Genomic DNA, 14791 nt, shown 5'->3' with positions numbered 1-14791 from the left:
CTTAATGGGCTATAAACCTGAGTGAAGCACTGTTTCCAAAACAATGAAATAGCTATAAAGTCATCTTTGCTCTTTATGATTCAGATATACCCCTGAAAATTATAATTTATACCTTAAATACAAAACCCACAGAGAGTGAAAAACTGCATGTTTCAGTAACATGACAATAAGCCCGCAGTGAAGTTTTTTACCAAATATTTATGCTGAGAGTTGAAATAAAAAATTTTCTGTATGTTCTTTGAAGGGAAGTCAGGTTTCATTATATTAATAAGAGTCTTTGAGCTGTGCTTCTCTTTTGTAGAGCGCGTGTTTGAAATGAATGCAGCCTCCATCTCCCTTCTCCTGCAGCACGCCTCACTTTCAGTGCGCACAGCGATCTGATCTCAGCTTGTTTGCTCTGAAGATAATGTAAGTTTTGCCAATGACTTTGACAAAGAAAAGCACTTTGCCCAGTAATTGCTTGTAATATGCAGATATAACTACCTATGATAATACGTGCTGTATTTCAAAAATGGAAGGAACAAGGAATGTAAAGCCATAATACTGAAGAATTCTGGGGGTTTGCTATAACCCCTTTTATCTGGTGAGCTCTGGCAATGTACAGCACCCTTGAAATGGTGCAATTATGAATTTGGGTCACTTCAAGGTTGCTTTGCACAATGTAAAGAAGCCTTTGCATACCAGGGGAGTGGTGTTTGAGTATTGTCTTCAAACTCTCTTCTCCTGGACGCTGCTCAAAGTCAACTGGAAACCTCAGCACTGACTGAGATGTTCGTAAACAATTGGCAGGAGTTTGTAAACTGAAATTCTTGGTTGTTAAACCCCATCAATGAGTATGAAAGCCTACACTAGTTTAAATTTGGGACTAAGAACCTAAACTGATATGCTCTTGGCCTTTTCCTTCCTCTGTTTTGGAAATACTCTTCAGCAGAAGGTGATGAAGCTTTGTCACTGAAAGGTGATAAAGCTTGTGGTGCTTCTGAAAACAAATTTATCTGTGCAGGGTGAAGGCAGCTTTCTAGAAATGCTGAAACTCAGTCATTTCTGCTATTCTGCCTTCAAAGTCCTTTAGAAAGACAAGAACTACACTTTCTGCCACTCCTGGGATACACATTTAGTGAGGATTCACACCCCACACACGCATTTAAAGCCACTTTTCCGAGTCTACTTCTTCAGTGGGAAAGCCTCAGTTTTTATTTAACTAAACTTCTGTCTTCAGAAGTAAATGTAATATCAAACTGAAGGGAAGGAAAACAAACTTCCTGTCTTGGGCTTTTGTGTAGTTTAGTGAAGGAGGGAATCTGCTCATCACTGAATAGTTTGGATGCCCTTTCTTACTTTACTTTGGTAAAATTCATTTGTTTTCTGAGAGCAAGAAAGCACACAAAGTAAATGAAAGCACTTATGGCATGACTGAAGATATCCATGTTTAGTTACCGACACCTTTTTAATAAAGCAAATCAGGATCCTCTTCTACTCTGTAGTGGAATTTTGGTGTCGCAAATGCATCTAAGGAAGAGTTTTGGAAAGCTTTGCCTATCAAAAACGTCCTGATCCTGCAGATTCTTGTGAATGAACAATCACCTGATGCTCTTGGTTTTTTTTACAGCTGAGTAAACTGAGTAAAAAAGGCTGGATCAGCCTTAAAAAACATTGGGTTTTAACTGTATACATTCCCATTCCTTTGGTTTTTATAGCTAAGGGGATTTGTACAGAGATTTTGATGAAAACTGTAAAATACTTACTATTTAACATACAGCATCTAACAGAAAAAATGTTACCCAAGTACAAACTGTACTGGTTCACACCTCTGGACTCTCATTTCTAATTTATTTCTTGTCAACAGAACAAAATGGATTTGGCATCTTTGTTTAACGCTCACACCTCTGAAACTGCTGCTGTGGCTCTTTCCAGCAGGCACTGGAGTGATGCTCCAGTGAAATTAAAGGAATTTCATTTGCTTCTATCTTTGTCAACTGAACAAGGGAGTTGATAAGAGGAAGTCTTTGCCAATTGTCTCCCAGCTCAGTAGCGAGACAAGGTAGTGTCTGTGAGGTGCATCTGTGAATCAGGAAATGATTGAATAGATTATATTTGTCTGCATTAGAGAAAAAACCTGCAATTTTTCAAAAATTTCATAAAATTATCCAGGACCTACTGGGCAAAAATTCAATTCCATTTCTGTGTTGTAACAGTCAGTTTACAGTGGAAGGGTTGCTTTTTAGCAATGACTAATAACTATACAAAACAAATTCAGCAAACTTAATGATATTGGCTTTCTCTGTTGTTATTTCTCTAAAAGCAAGCCCTGTTTTTTTAAATTACAGATGCAGAAGCATCACTGTCAGTAACCAAATCATTAACATCAAAAGCCACATTTTGAAAAGGCAGAAAAATCATGCATTCTTTGTTTCAAACTGCAGGTTTCCTTAACTTTCACACTGCTGTAAACTGTTGTTAACTCCAGTGGGATCTGAATGTATATTTTTGCTGTTGGTTCCTGTTTGAGAGTGTTTGAAGTGAACTGTGATCAGTGTTCATGTTGAGAGGAAAGCTGGCTGGAAGTGAGGATGTGACTGAACCACTGTATTTTCAGAAAAAGTTGGCGTTTTTTTCATGGAAAGCATTGGAAGTATGTAATATTTAATGGCATCTATGAAATATTTTCACTTTTTCATCAGATAAGAACTACTGTGAAAAAAATTTAAGAGCTTGAAAAATAAGATTGGCAATGTAAAAATATATCTTTCAAGAAGCATTTGGAAAAAACCCAATCCTATTCCTTAAAAAGCCAATGAACTACAAACATTGGGTTTGATGCAAATTGACAAATCACTTCAGCTGATCAGAGCATGAATATTGGTGTGGACAAAAAGCTTGGCTGGATAAAAATGAAAATGTGCATATTTTCAATTTATAACGAGATCTAGAGAATACAGATACCCTCCAGACCGAAGTGCATGAGATGAAATTTGAAACACATTTATGGAAAAATGCAAATATTTTGCGCATGAATTATAATGTGGCTGCAACCCTGTTGTTTATAGCTGAGAAGGAAGACACATGATATACCCAAAGTGAAAACACTTGTGAGTTAATGGCAAATTTTTCTTCATTCTGCAAAAAGATTACATAGATCTTGACAGTTCTTGAGTTTCCAATCCATGCCCAGAGCCATTGGTCCAATTCAGGTTTCACTGATCTGTTTGACCATGGGCAAGGGCCATGCAAAAAGTCCTTTCCAACAAAGGTTTCCATTGTAGGCTTCAGGCCAAGGGTAATAAATTGCAGCACCAAAATCATGTGCATTATTGGTGATGATTTTAGGAGGATCAAATAATCTGTGCATGAATTTAAAGGTGGGATTGATGTAGCAGAGAATTTGAGCCCTGCTATTTTACACGAATAATTTTGAATTAGTTGAAACCTAGAACTTTCTCAGAGACCTACAAATAGCAGGCACAAAGAGAGGTTTTCTCCTTTTCTTTCAAACAGTGCTCTTGGCTAGAAATCTTAAAAAGGACAGCTCTACACTTTTAACATGGTATTTTGACTTTTTTTTTTGTTTTGTTTTTTGTTTTTTGTTTTTTGTTATGATCTGAGAGTAATCTGACATCTAGATTGGCTTCACACTTTTCTACAGGCAATGTGTGACGAGAGGAAATTGAGATGGGAGCACTATCTAAATGATATGAGGAAAAGCAGCAAGACATGCTAATAAACCACCCTTATTCACATCAGAGCAGTAGCATTTATAATTGGCACAATGTTAACTCAGTTTCAGAGTGTAACTCAGCACATATTTTGTCTTTTTTCTAGGAGGAACAGAAAATTCTCACCAGTATTAATTTAGTTATAGCACATTATGAACTTTTAGGCAGGGAAACATGTCCAGAACTCAGTAAGAGTCCTCAAAAGGGAACTATTCATGACAGTTCCAATTCTTTTTTTTATATAATCCCATTATGTGAAAGTGAGAGATTGCTGGAAACATTTTCCCTTAAAGAGGAAAAATTTGTAGTCACTTTCCCTTGCAGATGGGAGGTATCAGGGAAGCAGCTTTAACCACAGAAAGGGAATAGTTTTGCTGCAAGGAATAATATAAATCAGATGCATCTCCAAAATTAATTCCACTGCATTTTTTTTTTTTTTTGCCACTAGTTTCAGAATCTAGGGAAAATAACACATAAATAAATGAAAATGTGGCTGCTTTCAACCTTAGGGATATAGAATGGATTAATTTAATTTAATTAGATGAATGTGCTGCTTAAGTGGAAAACATTTCCTTGGTGGAGTAAACAGACAAGAAGGCTGAACTTCTGAAACTTTGTTAAAGTTCAAGTTAAGCTCCCTCAAATAAGTTTTCCTTTGATTCTTTTAGAAAGAAGAAAAAGAAAAAAACCCAAACAATAAAACATATTATTAATGATCAGAAATGAAGGAATTTTTCCTAATTGTATAGAGCTGTTTCCATCACATCTTTTTGTTTTGAAGTTCAGGTTGTATCCAGTTTTAGAATTTACTTTTTTCCCCATCACAGTCACACGAACTGTTTACTGTCCTCCTTTCCACTAAAAACATGCCAAATGGTGATGAGTGTCAATATTTGCCATGACTTCAAGTTTTTCAGACAGGAGAAAATGCTATCACAATGTCTGTTATGGTCAGATCATAAAATTAGTAGTTTTTCACAAAAGCCTTTGGGGGAAAATGTGAGTATAACAGCAAAGACGTTGCTTTCAGTATGTATGGAACCTTCCTCTTTGCAAAACCTAATTATTTCTTATTTCTGAAGTTAGGGCATCATCCAGACTAAGAGTCCCAGGTTAGCTCTAACTATGTGTAATTGTGATTTAAAATTTCATGTTCTTTTAGTACTAATGAAAAACAAATGGCAAAACAAGTTTTGTTCTCACAAAAATGAAGATTTTATCTTTGCAAAAAGAATAAGGGTGATTTTCATTCTCTTACCTACTTTATTTTTGGTTTGTTTATATAGTTGCTTTTGGCTGCTTGAAACCAGCTCTGAAAGAAACTTACTGTGTTCTGCCTTCCCGATTAAATCTGGCACAGGGGATGGAATCAGTGCTGGGAAAGATAATTTCTTGCAGGAATAATGAAGCAATAGGAACATTGCTGCCTTTTTTCCCCCCCTCTCTTAAAGTGGATTTGGATATACCGAGTGGTTTGAAAAAATCATGCACTGTAATGTCCCATGAGGAATTACATGCTTATTTCTGGATTTATTTGAAAATGCAGGCTCAAGTTTTTCAGTTCAGTCTGTGGATAAGAAATCTCATCAAACACGGAGTAATTCCACTCAGGGCAGCAGGAAATGCCCACCCTGACTCACTGCAGGTAAGAGGAGTTACAAAAGAGAAAAGACAGGCAGAGATTCACACTTATAATTTAGGGGTATTGATGGCACTGCCTGCTCACGAAGAAGTTTTGAAACCTTTCCCTGAGAATCATTTCAGGTGTAGTATGCCGTGACAGAATATTCACTGTATTAGTCACAGCCTCACTCCTGTTCCTGTGCCCATTATTTAATTTATCTTTCCCCTTTTTTTTCTTTTCTGGTTCTCTGAGCAAGTGTCTCTCGGACTTCACTGTTCTAGCTTACTTATGTTCAGAATAATTATGTTGTTATATAAATTTATTTTAAGTCACACTTGCCGCATCCCTACCATCAGTGTCAGGGCATACAGTTACCTAGATCTGCCTGAGGCTTTGCAGACCTTCATCCAAGACCTTATTCTGTAACTAAAAGTTACTTTTAAACAGATTGTCACAGAAGAGAAAGCACTGCCACTGTGGGAATGTGCAGCTCATCTGTTCTTCTGACCAAAGTGTCTTGACGTGGGCACAAATTTTAAATCTGAAATCGGTTATTGATCAGCTCTGGGTGACTTAAACTTGCCGCCCTGTGAACCCTTCACCCGTGTTGTTAGATCATCATTATTCTAAGCTATATGACTTGTGTGTGATAGGCTTGGCCTGTGGTATCAGAAACAGTAATTAAATAACATTGTGATAACCTTTGCAAACGGGCTCATTTGGATTCACAGAGCAAATAGCACCACTGCAGACATTGTTTGCATCTCACATGGCAGGTGTTTTTCTGACTGAATCACACAGATTATCAAAATTCACTGTTTATCATACTTCCCTCAAAAATTCCAAGTGTTTTTTTGTATTTTCTCAAGTTTAAATTCTTGAAGTAAATTTATATTTTTTAAAAAAAATATTGTTGGAAAAAGTCTGGAAACCCATGTTTGTATTTCCAGACATTAAAAAACCCAGAGGGAGGTGTGGCAACCTTCCAATTTATTTATGAAAATTTGAAAATTAGCTAAGGACAATGTAGAACTTTTGGAAGGTGTCACTGTGGTTTAGTGAGGAACAAACCTTGCAGTTGCCCAAAGCAGACAAGAAATTTTGCAAATTTGCTTCAAAAAAATGTGGAGTCGTAACACATTAAAAAGTGTTTGATTTCTCTGTCTCAGAACAAACTGACATTTTAATCCTTCACTCTTCCTTGTTGGTATTATTTGGGTTAATTTTAGGACAAGAAAGTTCCTTAAGTACTCTCTTCATGCACTGCATGGTGTGAAGAGGTCAGTGCTAATAACAAATGTGGTGGCTCTCTGGCAGACTCTAGGTGAAACAGGTAAAATATGTGACATAATTATCTATAATCTCCTAAGCATATGTGCTTTTTTATTTTCTCTTTTGGCTGTTGCTAATGTAATTTTGAGCCACAGTGGAAGGAGTATAATGAACTTGGGGTCAGGGGAAATGTGCATTTGAGTGACTAAATGACCCAACTGGACCAGGACTTTGTTTGGCTGCCCTGTCTGATCTATCCCGAGGTGCAGAAAGGCAAATGAGGGTGGTTCAGTCACTCGGGGCTCTTTAGTCCTGCTGGGACATGGCAAGGGCTCTAAGGACATGTTTGTCCTTCACTGGGATGGCCACAAGGCTGGTGGCTTTCCTGTGAGCCACCCTCGTTCACAGGTATGGTGCCCATCTGGGTGACGCAGAAAACAAAGCACCCTCTTGAGGAGCCGATTTAGTTTTGTCTTACCTCAGCAATGGCTGTCGCAGGCACCTGTGGGAGGGACCAAGCGGACAAATCCCGGTCTCCGGAGGCCTTTCCCCGGCAGCCCGTGCCGCGGGAGCGGCGGGAGGAGGCGCCGCAGTCCCGGCGGAGCCGCGGCCCCGTCAGCGGCGGGGCGGGAGCAGCGACTGCGGCACGGCCTGGGCGCGATCCGGCCTTCTGCCCTTGGGGACTCTTGGGGACTGTGCTTTGTGTCTGGCTTGATTTCGTGCCCGACACATCTATTTTTAAAAGGAAAAAAGTTCGCCACGGTGGAACACGACGTTCTGTTGTGACAAAGCAAACCTCAGCTCCCTTAGAGACACTTGGTGCATTTGAGATTTTGCCTGCTTGAAAGGGCCAGGAGGACAAATCCCATGGATTCTCTTCCAGCCCTGGTTGCTGTGCCTCATCGACAATGTCTGTATCCTAATAGACAAATGTGATAACACATCCCTGGTTATCATTACATCTGCATTCAGACAGAGGATGCCCAACTTTATGGCCACATTTAGAACATGAGAATTCCTTTTTTCCCTTGGGGGAGATGTAGAGGAAAGAGGAGACCCCAGACCCGGTGCTGCCTTGGAACAGGCCTGGCACAGCACCCCAGGTTCATATTTAGGATCAGCCTCCATCACCTGGCTGCTCGCAGTCACATCCTTTAAAGCTGGGACAGCCTCTGCAAAGCCTGGCAAGCAGCTCCTGCTTTTTCTGGAGCTTGGAGAAGCTGGGAGCCCTGATGGCCTTGTGCCGCTGGGCTTTCTGAGAAAATCTGGGATCTGTGCAAGGTGAGCTGTGCAGCTTTGTCACCTCACTGTGCTGGCCTCTGTGCTACTTCTTTCTCCACGTATCCACATTTTCACCTGGTGAGGAGGTGGACATTGCAGTAACAGTGAACTGGGACTGCCAAGCTCTGGCACTTGCTTAAGGCAGGCAACCCCTTCACCTAAGAAAGCTTTTCATTGCAATCAAATGAAACTGGGAATTAAATGGCCAGCAGTTTGTCGGCAAGTCAGGATAAATATGACAACTCTGCCTGATTACATGGAGGTTAGTACTGCTTGGAACTGCTGTTCTTCCTAGAAGCAGATCAGAAGAATAAGTGCAGTTGGTGCCTGTGTTGTCTGGGAAATGTCCAAGCTCCAGAGAAGCACGGGAGGGACACTGCAGGAACATGAAGGAGAGGCAGAAGAAGCAGAGGACCTGATAACTGGAAACGAAAGAGCCTGGCAACTGCAGATAAGCAGATGCTTCCTACTTAATCTGTGAAGAAGTATCACGAGGCAGGTAGTGGGGCTGACATGCCACAGAATTTTCTGTTTTGTTTTGCTTCTCATTCCTCTTTGGAGCTTAGGGTTGTGCTTTTCCTGTTGGTACAGGAATGCACTGATTTAAGTGCACTGGTCCTACAAAGCTTCCAGATTTTGCAGTTAGTGGCTTCTGTAATATTGGCAACTCAAAATGAAGGCAAATATTGGTTTTTTGGATGCTGAGGTATGTGCTGAGCCACAACTCATGGTCCTTGATGAACAGATCTCAAGGAAGAAATTACACTCATTTCTACAAACCTGACTTTTTCCAGGACAGCTGCAATGTGAGCTGAAATAGAAAGACTTGTGCCACAGAGCTGGAACATAATGTCTTTTAAAAAGCCTCTTACAAAGTCTGCTGTTCTTTAATAAATATAGTGATAACAATAGAAAGGCTTGATGTAATTATACCTGATCCTGTTCAAAGCCTCTTTCTGTTGACAGAAACATGAAGGACTTGGTAGCTGTAAAAATGCAGTGGTTTAGAGGAGAAAGATTCTTTCAAAGACTGCAAAGGGGGAGAAATAGTGAATAAAAAGAAAGACACATTATAGACTTTAACCACAGAAGACACGCTGGAGTATTCAGCCCCAGGAAATTCAAAGAAGGGGGGATTTACTGCAAATTTAAGAACAATGTGGTTAGACTGTAGTTTATATCATGTGGCATTCAAGAAAAGCGGTTAGAAATTGTGTTTTCTGTGCTTAATGAGAAAAAAAGGTTTTGCTTTGTGCTTTGTAATGTTGAAAGCATTAGGATCCGTAAACAGCAGCATAGTTTAATCAAGTTTTACCATCAACTCTAGAATTATTCCAGAAGTTCCCAGCATTCTGGCAAAGTTTCCCCTCGGTCATCTGCACCCAGAATCTTCAGTTCTCCTCTGATGCTCACAAGGAGTCACCACAGAGGTTGTAATTTCCCTGATCACAGATCTGCACTGGTGAAACTGCTTTTTAGTATGAACCAGTCTCAGCTACAGCCTTTTGATACCAACATCATCATTGCCCCAAAGTAGATCTGGGATGGTGTCTTTTATTTTGTAATCTTGAAATCATCCATGTTTCTGCCTTTTATGTTTGAATTGTAAAGCCAATTAGTTTTTCATGCAGAACACATTTTATTCCAGTATGACTGATTCTCAAAATATCCACATTCTGAGGTTTATAGTTCAGTTTAGTAACGCTTTCATTTGTTCAGTTGTCTTTATGCTGCAGCATCTCTAGGGAGTACCTCTTCTGGAACCTTCTCAGGTCATTTGGAAACTTTGTCTGTATCGTTGTCAAAAGTACTGGTGTGAAAGAAATGCCATTTCACTGGCACAGTGATGATAGTCTGTATTTTATTGATTTTTTGGGGGGGAGATAATTTTACATTTATAAGTAAGGAATAAGAATGCTGTGGAGCTCACTGTCAGGCTTTGACTTGCAGCATTTCCTGGAACACCACGGTATCAAGGTTTGAAAAAAGTCAAAGTTCTGACAGTCCATGTAAAATGCTTTGCATCTCTTTCTTGGTGGCATAATTTGGTATTTTACATTTACACACATTTTTCTAGTGTTAAACACATTTAAAACACATGTAAAACACATTTTTCTAGTGTTAAACTTTCCTAAAGCATCTGTCTACCAAAACAAGCATTATGGGGAAAAAAAAAAAAGTTGTGTATTTCCAGTAGAAAGGGTTTTTTTTTCCCTTCAGTGTTTACTCGATAATATCTCTAGTCTGGAGCAGGTGTTGTGAGAGGGTTTAATTCTTTGCTAAATGAGGATAGTAGTTATTAGCTGCCCAACCATAGCTTTAATTTTGCTGTGAGTACTGTAGTTAAATGCTTCTTAAATGTTTTCATTTAGAGAGCAATTTAAATATTATTGTTAACAATTAGTGATTGCTTTATGTTCTAAAAAGTATTATTTTTTGCATTCCTAATTTTGAAGCAGTGAATGTCAGAAGATGGTTTTGAACCTGACCAAGAACTTGTATTTTATACACAGGGTCAGAATAAGTTTGCTTTTGTGTTAATTCTGGCATAGTTGCTTGGCTGGAGATATGAAAATAAATATATTAAGATATAGGAACAAAGGTTTCTAAATCAGATTACTTTAGCATATGTGTTCTTTTAATACAAAATGGAACATATCTGAAAATTTCATTATCTAAAATACACAGAGAAAGTTTGGATGCCTTCATTGCATCAAGCCTTTATATCTATGTCACTGCATCCAGGAACTCTTTCTTCCCAAACAAGCTTTCCAGCATCAGAACAAAGCAGCAAAAGCCTTCCCTCTCATCTTTCTTCTTGCCCCCACTGTTTTTAATAACGTCTGGCTGACATGCCAGCAGTCAGGCACATCCTCTGCTGCTGCTGCTGCTGTCTCCTCTCAGCTGCCTGAGAATGGCTTGAGAGGGATGAGGAATGGAATTGCACATCAAGGATCTCTTTTGTCAGTGGAGCAACCAGGAGAGCGTTTCCAATTTGCAGTTTGGCATCGGGTGCTTCAGAAGCACCACGGATGTTTGATACCCACTTGGTTGCCTGCCACCAAACTTGGGGATCAATCACGGTGTTCTGACAGAATGCAGAAGGAAAAAAACCAGTAAAGCACACGTGCACATAAACAAAAAAAAAGGAAAAGAAAAATGTAAGAAAAATCTGATTTTTGTTTTGAAAATAGCAGGACATCTCACAGATTGAGAATTTTATTGCAAAACGTGAAGGAGGAGCAAGTGTGTCTGTGAGTGTGAACATACATGTCTGTATTTCTCTTTCATAATATCTCACAGACAAAATATTTCATAATTTGATTCCGCGGACAGTTTTTGAGTTAAACCAGGGATTGCACTGAGCCATTCTTAGGCAACTCCTTCCAAGTTTGTCCAGGACTTGTTGTGGCAGATCTGCATTCTTCTTAATCACTTACAGTCAATCACATTTTAATTTGTCTTTGTCTCCAGCCCTTGCGAAGTTTGGGCCTGAAATTTTTTCTGCTTCAAGGATCAAAGAGTGTTTTCTCTGTGTGTGTCAGGCACACTTATGGAATGCTCTTGTATGTTTATTTAGCTCCATAATTATTCCATATTAACAAAAGCAGATTGTTTCAGGAATGTTTTTCAGAAGAGCCTGTTTGAAATCAGGCTTTGTTGGAATTATGGCACCTCCAATTCTGTAATTTTCCTTTTGAAATACATTGTAGGAATTCACTAGGAAATCTATAACAACCCCATTCAGGGATGAACGGCTTATTCTGCTTCTTATCTTGTTAATCAATATTGTTAACTAGCTGTGATGGACATAATTAACGGAATGACCCTAGCCCCTCCTAATTAGAGATAATTGCCTTGTTCAGTCACATCCACTCTCCAAAATATAAGTGTGTGAGCATAAATGTCATAATTTATTTTAGGCTCTGCCATGATCATTATGTATTCTGTTTTCTTGTTAACAACTCATCTTAATTCTCGCTCACCCAGCAAAGTTGAAAGCCATGAAAGGGCCCTCTTACCTCTGAGCTGGATGGCCAAATAACACATTATTATATTGCACACTTACAGTCAGAAGGATAAAATGAGGAGGGTAAAACCAGAATTCCACTACTTGGCTCTGGCTTCAATCCATTGCCCAAGAGCTTCTCAGACGAGAGATGTCTTAGCTTGAAGTTAAAAGGCACTTGCATCAGACAAACTCAGGATTTTGGTATGCATTTCGTGTATCCTTTTATCAGCTTTATTATTTGTTATGCTTTTGCTGAGCTTCCTTGAAGAAGAACAAAAGGGTACACTTATTATGCAGCTATTTCATGAGAGCTATTTAAAATAACATTTGAGGAGGAAAAAACAAATCAAAATGAATAAAAGCCTGGCAAACACATGATGAAACGGAATGAATATCAGAGCTATTAAATTAATAAGCTTGCAAAACATTATTTATGGTATCTCAATGAAAGTTTAGAAATTGATTGTGACTTCTCCAAATTAATTGAGTACCTTTGTTGTATTTCAGGAATACAGATTCAAACTCACTGTTCCTGTTCCTTACGGGGAAAATTGTTCCACCTGCCAAAAACCTCAGGAGTTTCATCTGATTTTCATCTTCTCAAGGTAAACAGTGGAGGTATTGACTCAGGATGGCATTCATTCAGCAAAGCTGTGCAGTCTGAGATTGTCTGCAGACAGTTGCCCTTGCTGTCACAAGCTGCCCATTAAAAGAGTATTTGAAGCAACAGCCTGAAGCAGATTTGACCTTTCTGTGGCCAAATTGGCAGAAATGCAGATGCAGGAATTGGTTTTAAGGACTGATGTGGCCAGGATGGGCTCAAACCTCTTGCCAGTCCAAAGGCCAGAGGTGTTACTCCTGTGAGGAGCATCTCACGTGCTTGGGGCTGGGGGACATCCCTCAGCTGTGTCCCCAGAGACCCCAGAGAAGCACAGGATCAGTCTCATCTGCACACCAGTTGATAGGGCTGGAGGGGCAGAGGATGGAATGAACACGGAGCCTCCAGGTACAGATTTTTTGGACATTACCTTTGCTGCAGTGACTAATATTCACTGGTGCAAATCAGATGGAGATACAGGTGTCCACTTCTCCAAAAACAGGGTGTCAGCAGACCAGAGCTGTCTCCTCAGAGTTAGCTGGCTGCTTCCTGATGCCTTTGAACTGTGGTGAGGGGCTGACATTCCAGTCCTTTTTGCTATGGCTGGGAATTCTCCCCGAGTGCCCACATTTCAGCATTAAAGGTACATCTGCTAATTCTTCCAGGGTAAACAATTTCTGTACGACACTAGTTTGCTCCAGATTTACTAAATTTGGTTATTTCTATTACAGCTCCTCATGCAGGAACGACAGCTGGAGAGACCCACTGAGAAGTGAACAAGGAAGATGGAAGAGCACTGACAGAAACAATCCCACCTCTGACATTGTTTCACTTTGCTTTCTCTTCCCTCATTTGTGCTTCCCCTTTCCTCTGATCAAGTTTTTCCTGGACTTTAATTTTTTTCAGTGAGAGCTCTTTTCTTTTTCTTTTTCAGAACAATTCTTCTGTGTTAAAAAATTTGTCTAAATGATGTTTTCCAAGTCCCAAACAGCTCAAATTTTACAGTAAAATAAAAACTCCATGTATAATGTGGTTAAGGTTTTAACTTTGTCGTGTTTGGCTTCTTGTAAGGGTCCTTTTCTTGTAGCATTCAGCTTGCAACTGGTGTGATTTTGCAGAGAACCAGGTTTCCCCAACTTCAGCTTTAAACAAGATATTGGATGAGAGCTCATGATTGCCAGAAAATGTTCAGTGATATGTAAAAGAAGCAATAGATTGGATTGAAAAATAGCACAGGAACAACCAGCTCTGTATTAAGTCTTTCTTGCAAATCACCTTTTGCAAGTAGATTTTCAATTCTGCCAATTGCTGCAAATGTTGTTTGCCAGCACCACAAATCAGTTCATGGTAAGAAGTAAAAGTCTTGTCTATCAAGCTGGTTTTTTGCCCCTCATTGTCCCACTTGGAATGCTGATATCTTATAATAAAATAGTAAAATTTCCAACCAGAATTTCAAAGCCTTGCTTCTTTCACTGGCAGTCATCACCTGGAAGGTGTTACACACCACATGGCAAGCAAGGCCATCTCCCCATGCCCCCCCTGCTTAACTGTGGAACCTTGTGGGACCCTGCCACAGATACCTATCAAAGCTTTGGGCCTCATTCCTTTCTTCTGAGGTGTTATCAAAGCAGTATTTTCCCTTTTCATATTGTCTATGTTGGCATTTTTGTTTCCATTGAAATGTTCCTAACTTGAGCTTCTGAGATGAGCAAGTGTTTCATCTGCTTACGGTTGTTCTCAGTAAGGGTGAAAGACCCAGTAATTTTCTGGACTGAAAGAGGCAGAGAAAGAATTTTTCCTGATCCAGTTTCTATCTGCACATTAGGTTTTGTTTCTCTTTAATTCCTTGCATACTTTATTGGGTTAATACCAAGGACTTTATGGCTCAGGACTGTATTCTCACAGAGCTTTAAAGGACATTGTTCTTGGCTGGTATTTCCAGACACTGCTATAATGCAAAGATGAAAACAAAAAAGAAAAGAAAAGAAAAAAGGATAAGATTATACGTGCTGTTTATATTCATGTTTGTACCTGTAGGGATGTGTTGATGGGGAGGTTTGGTGAAATGATAAAAAGGTTATGAAAGGCAGTTACTCCTTCCTGTGAAATCAGGAACTCCTAACGGCACCAATTTAATTCTGAGAGTGCAATGAAAAGGACCAGGACGATGTCAAGGTAGCACAAAAAAAAAAAGAAAAGGAATTGAAAAATTATAATGGAAAAATCTATATTTCAAGCACTGGCAGGAATATATTTATGCATGGAGAGTATTCTGTGATTGATCTGCAATA

At 39.4% G+C, this 14791-nt stretch overlaps 1 long non-coding RNA gene across 1 annotated transcript; it reads left to right on the top strand.

Moving 5' to 3' along the window:
* Window positions 1–314: 314 nt before the first annotated feature.
* On the top strand, window positions 315–13469 carry LOC134562000 (uncharacterized). The gene is made up of 3 exons (XR_010083040.1): window positions 315–408; window positions 12410–12507; window positions 13232–13469. It is a non-coding gene; the product is annotated as an uncharacterized LOC134562000 (long non-coding RNA).
* Window positions 13470–14791: the final 1322 nt, after the last annotated feature.

The sequence above is a fragment of the Prinia subflava genome, chromosome 25 (assembly GCF_021018805.1).
Source record: "Prinia subflava isolate CZ2003 ecotype Zambia chromosome 25, Cam_Psub_1.2, whole genome shotgun sequence".
NCBI classification, from domain to species: domain Eukaryota; kingdom Metazoa; phylum Chordata; class Aves; order Passeriformes; family Cisticolidae; genus Prinia; species Prinia subflava.
This window is presented reverse-complemented; position numbering and strand designations above follow the sequence as displayed.